The 8,060-nt window shown below is 44.7% G+C and overlaps 1 non-coding gene across 1 annotated transcript; it reads left to right on the top strand.

The window, feature by feature from the left end:
* The first annotated feature begins 7,783 nt into the window (after window positions 1–7,783).
* Window positions 7,784–7,855, top strand: TRNAA-UGC (transfer RNA alanine (anticodon UGC)). The gene has a single exon. It is a non-coding gene; the product is annotated as a tRNA-Ala (tRNA).
* Window positions 7,856–8,060: the final 205 nt, after the last annotated feature.

Here is an 8,060-nt window from a genome sequence, read left to right as displayed (position 1 = left end):
AGACTCTCACCCTAGAGAGCCTCCCAGGAATAAGTTTTTAATGCATGGAATGTTTACTAATTTGCATGTGAAAGGCAGTGATGTGAAAGCTCTTTTTAGCTGCAATATGATTTCTAATTAAAGTGACTGTGAGCAGCTTACTTTATTAAATCCATACTTTGTCATGTTCTGAGACCCAGTCTACACTACTGCATGTTTTGTAACCAGTTCATGACATTCATCTGATCCAGTTAAGTCCATGTGTCTGTGTTGTGAGAAAGCTGCTATGTTTTTTGGGGAGAGGAAGAGTGCTGGCCTTGAAATCTAGGCTTGTTTACAATCAGTGCATTCTCTAAAAAGATAGATAGCTATCTGCACCATGCCTTAGCAGGGGATAGAGTGCCCAGACAGCAGCAAATATGAGGATACTTTCTGGGATACCATCCTGAGAAAAGAGTTAGGTAACAGCCAACCCAATTGGGAAGTCTTTTCTGTACAGCAAAATAATGATAGTTAGCTGGCTACACGATCACCATGTGACAGCCTGGGCCACTGACACTCATGATACATCATGACCTGCTATGGTTATTAACTATATCAAACATGTTGAATGTGGAACACAAGCCACATTTAGAATCAACTATGCCACTACCTATTTAGAAGCTCTTAACCAAGGGAGCATTGCCAAGATGGTGACCTAAGGCCTGAGGGAAGTGGGGAAGTGGGATACCGGGAGAAAACACCAGGAGGAGGCTGCAGTGGGGGGGGGGGGGGCTCCTGATTCATACTGAGAAAGCAGGGCAATCGGCTAGTTATCTTAGGTGCATGTACATGAATGCCAGAAGCCTGAGAAACAAGCAGGAAGAATTGGAAGTCCTGGCACAGTCAAATAACTAGATGTGACTGGAATAACAGAGACTTTGTGGGGCAGTTCATATGACTGGAGCACTGTCATGGATGGATATAAACTGTTCAGGAAGGACAGGCAGGGGAGGAAAGGTGGAGGAGTTGCACTGTATGTAAGAGAGCGGTATGATTGCTCAGAGCTTCAGTATGAAATTGCAGAACGGCTTGTTGAGAGTCTTTGGGTTAAATTTAGAGGCGAGAGCAACAAGGGTGATGTCATGGTGGGTGTCTGCTATAGACCACCAGACCAGGAGGATGAAGTAGGTGAGGCTTTCTTTGGCCAATTAACTGAAGTTTCCAGAACACAGGCCCTGGTTCTAATGGGGGACTTCAATCACTGTGACATCTGCTGAGAGAGCAATACAGCAGTGCACAGACAATCGAGGAAGCTTTTGGAGAGTGTTGGGGACAACTTCCTGGTGCAACTACTGGAGGAACCAACCAGGGGCCATTCTCCTCTTGACCTGCTGCTTACAAACAGGGACGAATTGGTAGAGGAAGTAGAAGTGGGTGGGAACCTGGGCAGCAGTGACCATGAGATGGTCGAGTTCAGGATCCTGGCAAAAGGAAGAAAGGAGAGCAGCAAAATACAGACCCTGGATTTCAGAAAAGCAGACTTTGACTCCCATAGGGAACTGATGGGCACGATCCCATGGGAGGCTAATATGAGGGGGAAAGGAGTCAAGGAGAGCTGGCTGTATTTTAAAGAAGCCTTATTGAGGGCGCAGGAACAAACCATCCCAATGTGCAGAAAGAATAGCAAATATGGCAGGCGGCCAGCTTGGCTTAACAGTGAAACCTTCGCTGAGCTTAAACACAAAAAGGACAGATGACTAGGGAGGAGTATAAAAATATTGCTCGAGCATGCCAGGGGTGTAATCAGGAAGGCCAAACCACAACTGGAGTTGCAGCTAGCAAGGGATGTGAAGGGTAACAAGAAGGGTTTCTACAGGTATGTTAGCAACAAGAACAGGTCAGGGTAAGTGTGGGACCCTTAATGAATGGGGGAGGCAATCTAGTGACAGATGATGTGGAAAAAACTGAAGTACTTAGTGCTTTTTTTGTCTCGGTCTTCACAGACAAGGTCAGCTCCCACGCGGCCGTCCTGGGCAACACAGTATGGGGAGGAGATGAGCAGCCCTCAGTGGCGAAAGAACAGATTAAGGACTATTTAGAATAGCTGGACATGCATAAGTCCATGGATCCAGATCTAATGCATCCAAGGATGCTGAGGAAATTGGCTGATGTGATTGCAGAGCCTTTGGCCATTATCTTTGAAAACTCATCCGATTGGGGGAGGTCCTGGATAATTGGAAAAAGGCAAATATAGTGCCCATCTTTAAAAAAGGGAAGAAGGAGAAACTGGGAAACTACAGACCGGTCAGCCTCACCGCAGTCCCTGGAAAAATCATGGAGAAGGTCCTCAAGGAAATCATTTTGAAGCACTTGGAGGAGAGGAAGGTGATTGGGAACAGTCAACATGGATTCACCAAGGGCAAGTCATGCCTGACCAACCTCATTACTTTCTATGATGAGATAACAGGCTCTGTGGATATGGGGAAAATGGTGGACATGATATATCTTGACTTTAGCAAAGCTTTTGGTATGGGTCTCCCACAGTATTCTTGCCAGCAAGTTAAAATATGGATTGGGATTGGATGAATTTACTATTAGGTGGATAGAAATCTGGCTAGATCGTTGGGCCCAATGGGTAGTGATCAATGGCTTGATGTCTAGTTGGCAGCTGGTATCAAGCAGAGTGCCCCAGGGGTCAGTCCTGGGGCTGGTTTTGTTCAACATAGAATATCAGGGTTGAAAAGGACCTCAGGAGGTCATCTAGTCCAACCCCCTGCTTGAAGCAGGACCAGTCCCCAGACAGATTTTTGCCCCAGATTCCTAAATGGCCCCCTCAAGGGTTGCACTCACAACCCTGGGTTTAGCAGGCCAATGCTCAAACCATCTGAGCTATCCCTCCCCACCATCTTTATTAATGATCTGGATGATGGGATAGATTGCACCCTCAGCAAGTTTGCAGATGACACTAAACTGTGGGGGGAGAAGTAAATATGCTGGAGGGTAGGGATTGGGTCCAGAGTGACCTAGACAAATTGGAGGATTGGGCCAAAAGAAATCTGATAAGGTTCAACAAGGACAAGTGCAGAGTCCTGCACTTAGGATGGAAGAATCCCATCCACCGCTACAGGCTGGGGACTGACTGGCTAAGCAGCAGTTCTGCAGAAAAGGACCTTGGGATTACAGTGGATGAGAAGCTGGATATGAGTCAGCAGTCTGCCCTTGTTGCCAAGATGGCTAATGGCATATTGGGCTGAATTAGTAGGAGCTTTGACAGCAGATCGAGGGAAGTGATTATTCCCCTCTATTCGGCACTGGTGATGCCACATCTGGAGTATTGTGTCCAGTTTTGGGCCCCCCACTACAGAAGGGATGTGGACAAATTGGAGAGAGTACAGCGGAGGGCAATGAAAATGATCCGGGGGCTGGGTCACATGACTTAAGAGGAGACGCTGAGGGAATTGGGCTTATTTAGTCTGCAGAAGGGAAGAGTGAGGGGGATTTGATAGCAGCCTTCAACTACCTGAAGGGGTGGGTTCCAAAGAGGATGGAGCTCGGCTGTTCTCAGTGGTGGCAGATGACAGAACAAGGAGCAATGGTCTCAAGTTGCAGTGCGGGAGGTCTTGGTTGGATATTAGGAAACACTATTTCACTAGGAGGGTTGTGAAGCACTGGAATGGGTTCCCTAGGGAGGTGGTGGAATCTCCATCCTTAGAGGTTTTTAAGGCCCGGCTTGACAAAACCCTGGCTGGGATGGTTTAGTTGGTGTTGGTCTTGCTTTGAGCCGGGGGTTGGACTAGATGACTTCCTGAGGTCTCTTCCAACCCTAATCTTCTCTGATTCTATGACTGGAATTCTTGTTCTCTGTAAAGGTAGGAGAATGTAGCGTAACTGTACACCACTCTGTTTAAAATTACCTGATTACAGCCTGTTGTTTATCTTAGGTTCCCAGCCTTAGTAATTGCACAGGCTGGACAACGTCCAGTGATTTTAAAAAAGCATGCATCATTTTAAGATAGGTGATTAAAACAGAAGAGATAGGAACGCTGCACACTATAATGTTATGTCTAACAAATTAGACTAGCTCATGCCAGGCCTACCTATGCTGCCAAGTCACATGATAGAGTCCATTGGGAACATTAAGGTTCATCCTCATTCTTTGTGTTCAAGTCCATCTTAAGTCATGCAAGCAGCATCTAGGTTATTTATTTTTACTTTTTTCAATATTGATCATGTTTCATCTGAGGAGAGCAAGTATCAAGCTGCATGCTACTCGGAAGGTGATGGCAACTCCCCTAAACTTTAAGTTCTTCCCAGCTTCACTGGGTCTGTTTTTTTCAGGACAGCATTCATTTAGTGGCTCCACTAGATGTTGTGTGTGTCTATGTACCCTTTGATGTTATTTCAACCCTTATAGTGGTTGTTAAGAAATACAGTCCACTACTCTAATTTTAGTTATATTCTTGCACAGGCCTGCTTTCATTATTAATTTGGTTGGCTACAGTATCAAGTGCCTGGTTTATAGCTCTTTTATAACAGTGACACTCCTCTGTGGGGTTCTAATTAAAGAAGAGAGGCCTGGATTTTTAAAAGGTGTTTAGACATTGCTGCACTCAATGTTGCCACACCTAACTGACTTAGGAACCTAAGTTCCTTTTGAACCTGAGATTTAGGCTCCTAAGTCACTTAGTAGTTGCAACACTGAGCGCAGCAATGCCTAAATACCTTTAAAAATGCAGGCCCAAGTTACTTTTTGGGTCTCATTCAATTATGGGTGAGGAGGAAATAAATTGGGATAGCTTGATTTGTGGGGAGAAAGGGGACAGACTAGGACAAGAGTCCACAGGGATGAGACTGGGTTTTACTGGCTAAAGAGACTGATGGAATGAGAAGCCTGAGGATGGGACACCGGGACTGGCTAGGGAGGGGAATGGGACTAGGAGCCAAGGAGTAAAGAAACAAGATGTGATAGGTTGGAAGGGATAGGGCAAAAGGGTCTATACCTATTAGAGCACACTCCCTCCAGAGTTTAGAATGGAATCTAAGATTCCTGATTCTCACCATTCTTCTGCTGACTGCAGGTATCTGTGAAACCCACTGGCAATGTGTCCTGTGCCTTCTAGTGCAGGGTGGGTGACAACCTACCGCTGCTATCAGTTATTCCATTAGCACAAATGGCAGAGTTCTGTGTGGTGGATCTAGAGGTTCCAACCCTGCCAATGACCCCTGTGGCTGTCAACGTGATGGAATTTGGTTTTCCCCCTTTGCTTTCTGTAAAACCTATGAGCAAATGAGTGCATGCATGGGCACACGCACAGTTAAAATCCTTAAAAGTTAGGAAATGTGGAAATTAATGTTGCCTGTGCAAACCTAATTCAGTCCCCCCGTGTGGTGTGTCATCATAATGTGTCCAGTTTTCCACCCACAGGACCTCCAGCTCGTTCAGTGACCAAGAAGGGCTCAGTAAAGAGAAGGGTTCAACCAAACATCCAGAGTAATAAGTCTTTGTTTGTCTGTATGAGCATGTGGTTTTGGACAGAACTGGTGAAGATACAGACTGTTTGAGATGAAACATCAGATACTGTTTGGAGAGGAATTTAGGATGTTGCCAAGCTGTACCTTTCAGGAAAAAAAATGTATGGAGAGTCCATTACTAGGGCATGCAGTTCTTCTGTGTCCTTCATAGACGCGATGGCTACTAAAAATGCCACTTTTGCTGAAAGATGTGACCATGAGCAGGAGTGGGATCCAAAGCAGCTGATAACACTAAATTCAATTCCCATTGTGGGGCAGGGTCCCTAATAAGTGGAATAATCTCTCTGTGATATGAGTGTGACATGCTGAGATTGTGCCCACGTGCACCTTGATGGAGATCACCACCAAACCTGATCTTTTAGATGCAACAAGTAGTCCAAGATCTTTTGATTTATGACCTGCATAGGTGACACCATGGCTAGTTCCCCAGATAGAGAACTGCTTTCACTTACTAAGTTAAGTAGCCCTTGTGGAGGACTGCTTCTGAATTATGTACTTCCTCAGGATCTAGTGACCAAGAAACCAGGCTATGATGTGTAATGCCTGAGGTTCAGGTCCAACACCCTTCTGTGATCTTGCAATCTCAGGTCCTTGCCTGGAGGCAGAGGAAGAGGTTCCTTGACTGATAGCTTGCAGAAGTCCAAATACCACAGTCATTTTCCCTGGCTTCAGAAGTGGTATCAGGGAGCTGAAAGGCTTCAGTACCAGAGGGCCTAGCCTCTGTAGATGAAGAGGCTTGCATGGAGGACTGTGATAATGTGGAAACTTTCCTTTTCTTTGGTTTCACAGGCCCAAGCAGCTCTAAGCACTTACATCTCTTCAAGGATGGTAGTGCCCTGCTGAAAGGGATCTCCTTTCCTGGCCTTCCAGGAAGGCCAGGGAGTACTTCTGGCCAGGAAGGAACTCCCTCCAACTGACTGCAGTGGTCTCAATACCAGGGAAAGGGCAATCTCTGTGAGGATATATCTGAGGTGTTCTTAGTGTCAGGTCAGCAAATTGGACATTGGGCCCTGACGTAGCCCTCATCCAAGCACTTCAGGCAGTGAGAGAGGGTTGTGACACACAGAGCAGGGTTTGAAGCTCAGGGACCTAGACATTGAGCTCTGCCTAGTACCAGGGGAACCAGAGCCCACTGATTTATGAACAGAAGAGGACAGTAGGTAAGACAGAGGGGTTAGTTGTATTCACTTTTCGGTCCTCAAAGTACCAAAACAAACTACCAGTAACTGCATGTTCCAAGAAGCTGACAGCCTGCTCCAACCACAGAGCGTAAAAAGGATTGACAGGTCAGCTCTACTCTGTGGAGCACAGGTGTGGCCACCCCAGAGGCATTGCTGCTAGGGAAACTCTCCATCCCTGGTGCATGAGATGTGTGCGTGCACACAAATACCCTTAGTGTAATGGACATGTACAATAATTTGAAGAACTACTGATGGAATATGGTTCCATTAAAGAATACGTAGTTCTGTCTAAATTGAAACATGTTGCAAATTAAGTCAGCATTGCTGGAATTCAATTTCAGAAGAAAACCAGGAAGGTACCAGTGTCAAAACATCCAACTGAACGTTTGACATTTCTAAATAAAAAAAATGTTTGAAGAACAAGTGTATTGTGTTAAAAATGTTGTAGTTCTGTATAATATACAAATGTACATAATGTATATAATGTACAAAATTTTAATAAAGTCAAAATGGAAACAATTTTGATTGCCCCAAAATGATTTTTTTGAGGGGTGGAATGGTAATTTTCTTTTGGCAAGTTTCAAAATTTTTAATTTTTGTTCCAATTCACTTAGTCGTCTCTTTTCCAAGCTGAAAAGTCCCAGTCTGATGAATCTCTCCTCATAAGGAAGCTGTTCCATACTCCTAATCATTTTTGTTGCCCTTTTGTGAACCTTTTCTAATTCCAATATATCTTTTTTGAGATGGGGCAACCACATCCGCAGGCAGTATTCAAGATGTGGGCTTACCATGGATTTATATAGAGGCAATATGATATTTTCTGTCTTATTATCGATCCCTTTCTTAATGATTCCGAACATTCTGTTAGCTTTTTTGATTGCACATTGAGTGGATGTTTTCAGAGAACTATCCACAATGACTCCAAGATCTCTTTTTTGAGTGGTAACAGCTAATTTAGACCCCCATCATTTTATATGTATAGTTGGGGTTATGTTATGATTATGTTTAAGTATCTAACATTACTTAACTTTCTTTGCATTTTAAAGGGCTATTCTAGATTATAGCAGTAAATATAGATTGTTTGATACAGGATTGTTATGTGGAAGGAAGGGGATGTAGCTCAGTGGTAGAGCGCATGCTTTGCATGTATGAGGCCCTGGGTTCAATCCCCAGTATCTCCATTGTTTGGGGGGACAGCTCAGTGGTTTGCACATTGGCCTGCTAAACCCAGGGTTATGAGTTCAGTCCTTGAGGAGGCCACTTAGGGATCTAGGGCAAAATCAGTATTTGGTCCTGCTAGTGAAGGCAGGGGGCCAGACTCAATGACCTTTCAGGGTCCCTTCCAGTTCTGTGAGATAGGTATATCTCCATATATTTATTTTATTT

This window comes from Malaclemys terrapin, chromosome 16 (genome assembly GCF_027887155.1).
Source record: "Malaclemys terrapin pileata isolate rMalTer1 chromosome 16, rMalTer1.hap1, whole genome shotgun sequence".
Classification (NCBI taxonomy): Eukaryota; Metazoa; Chordata; order Testudines; family Emydidae; genus Malaclemys; species Malaclemys terrapin.
This window is presented reverse-complemented; position numbering and strand designations above follow the sequence as displayed.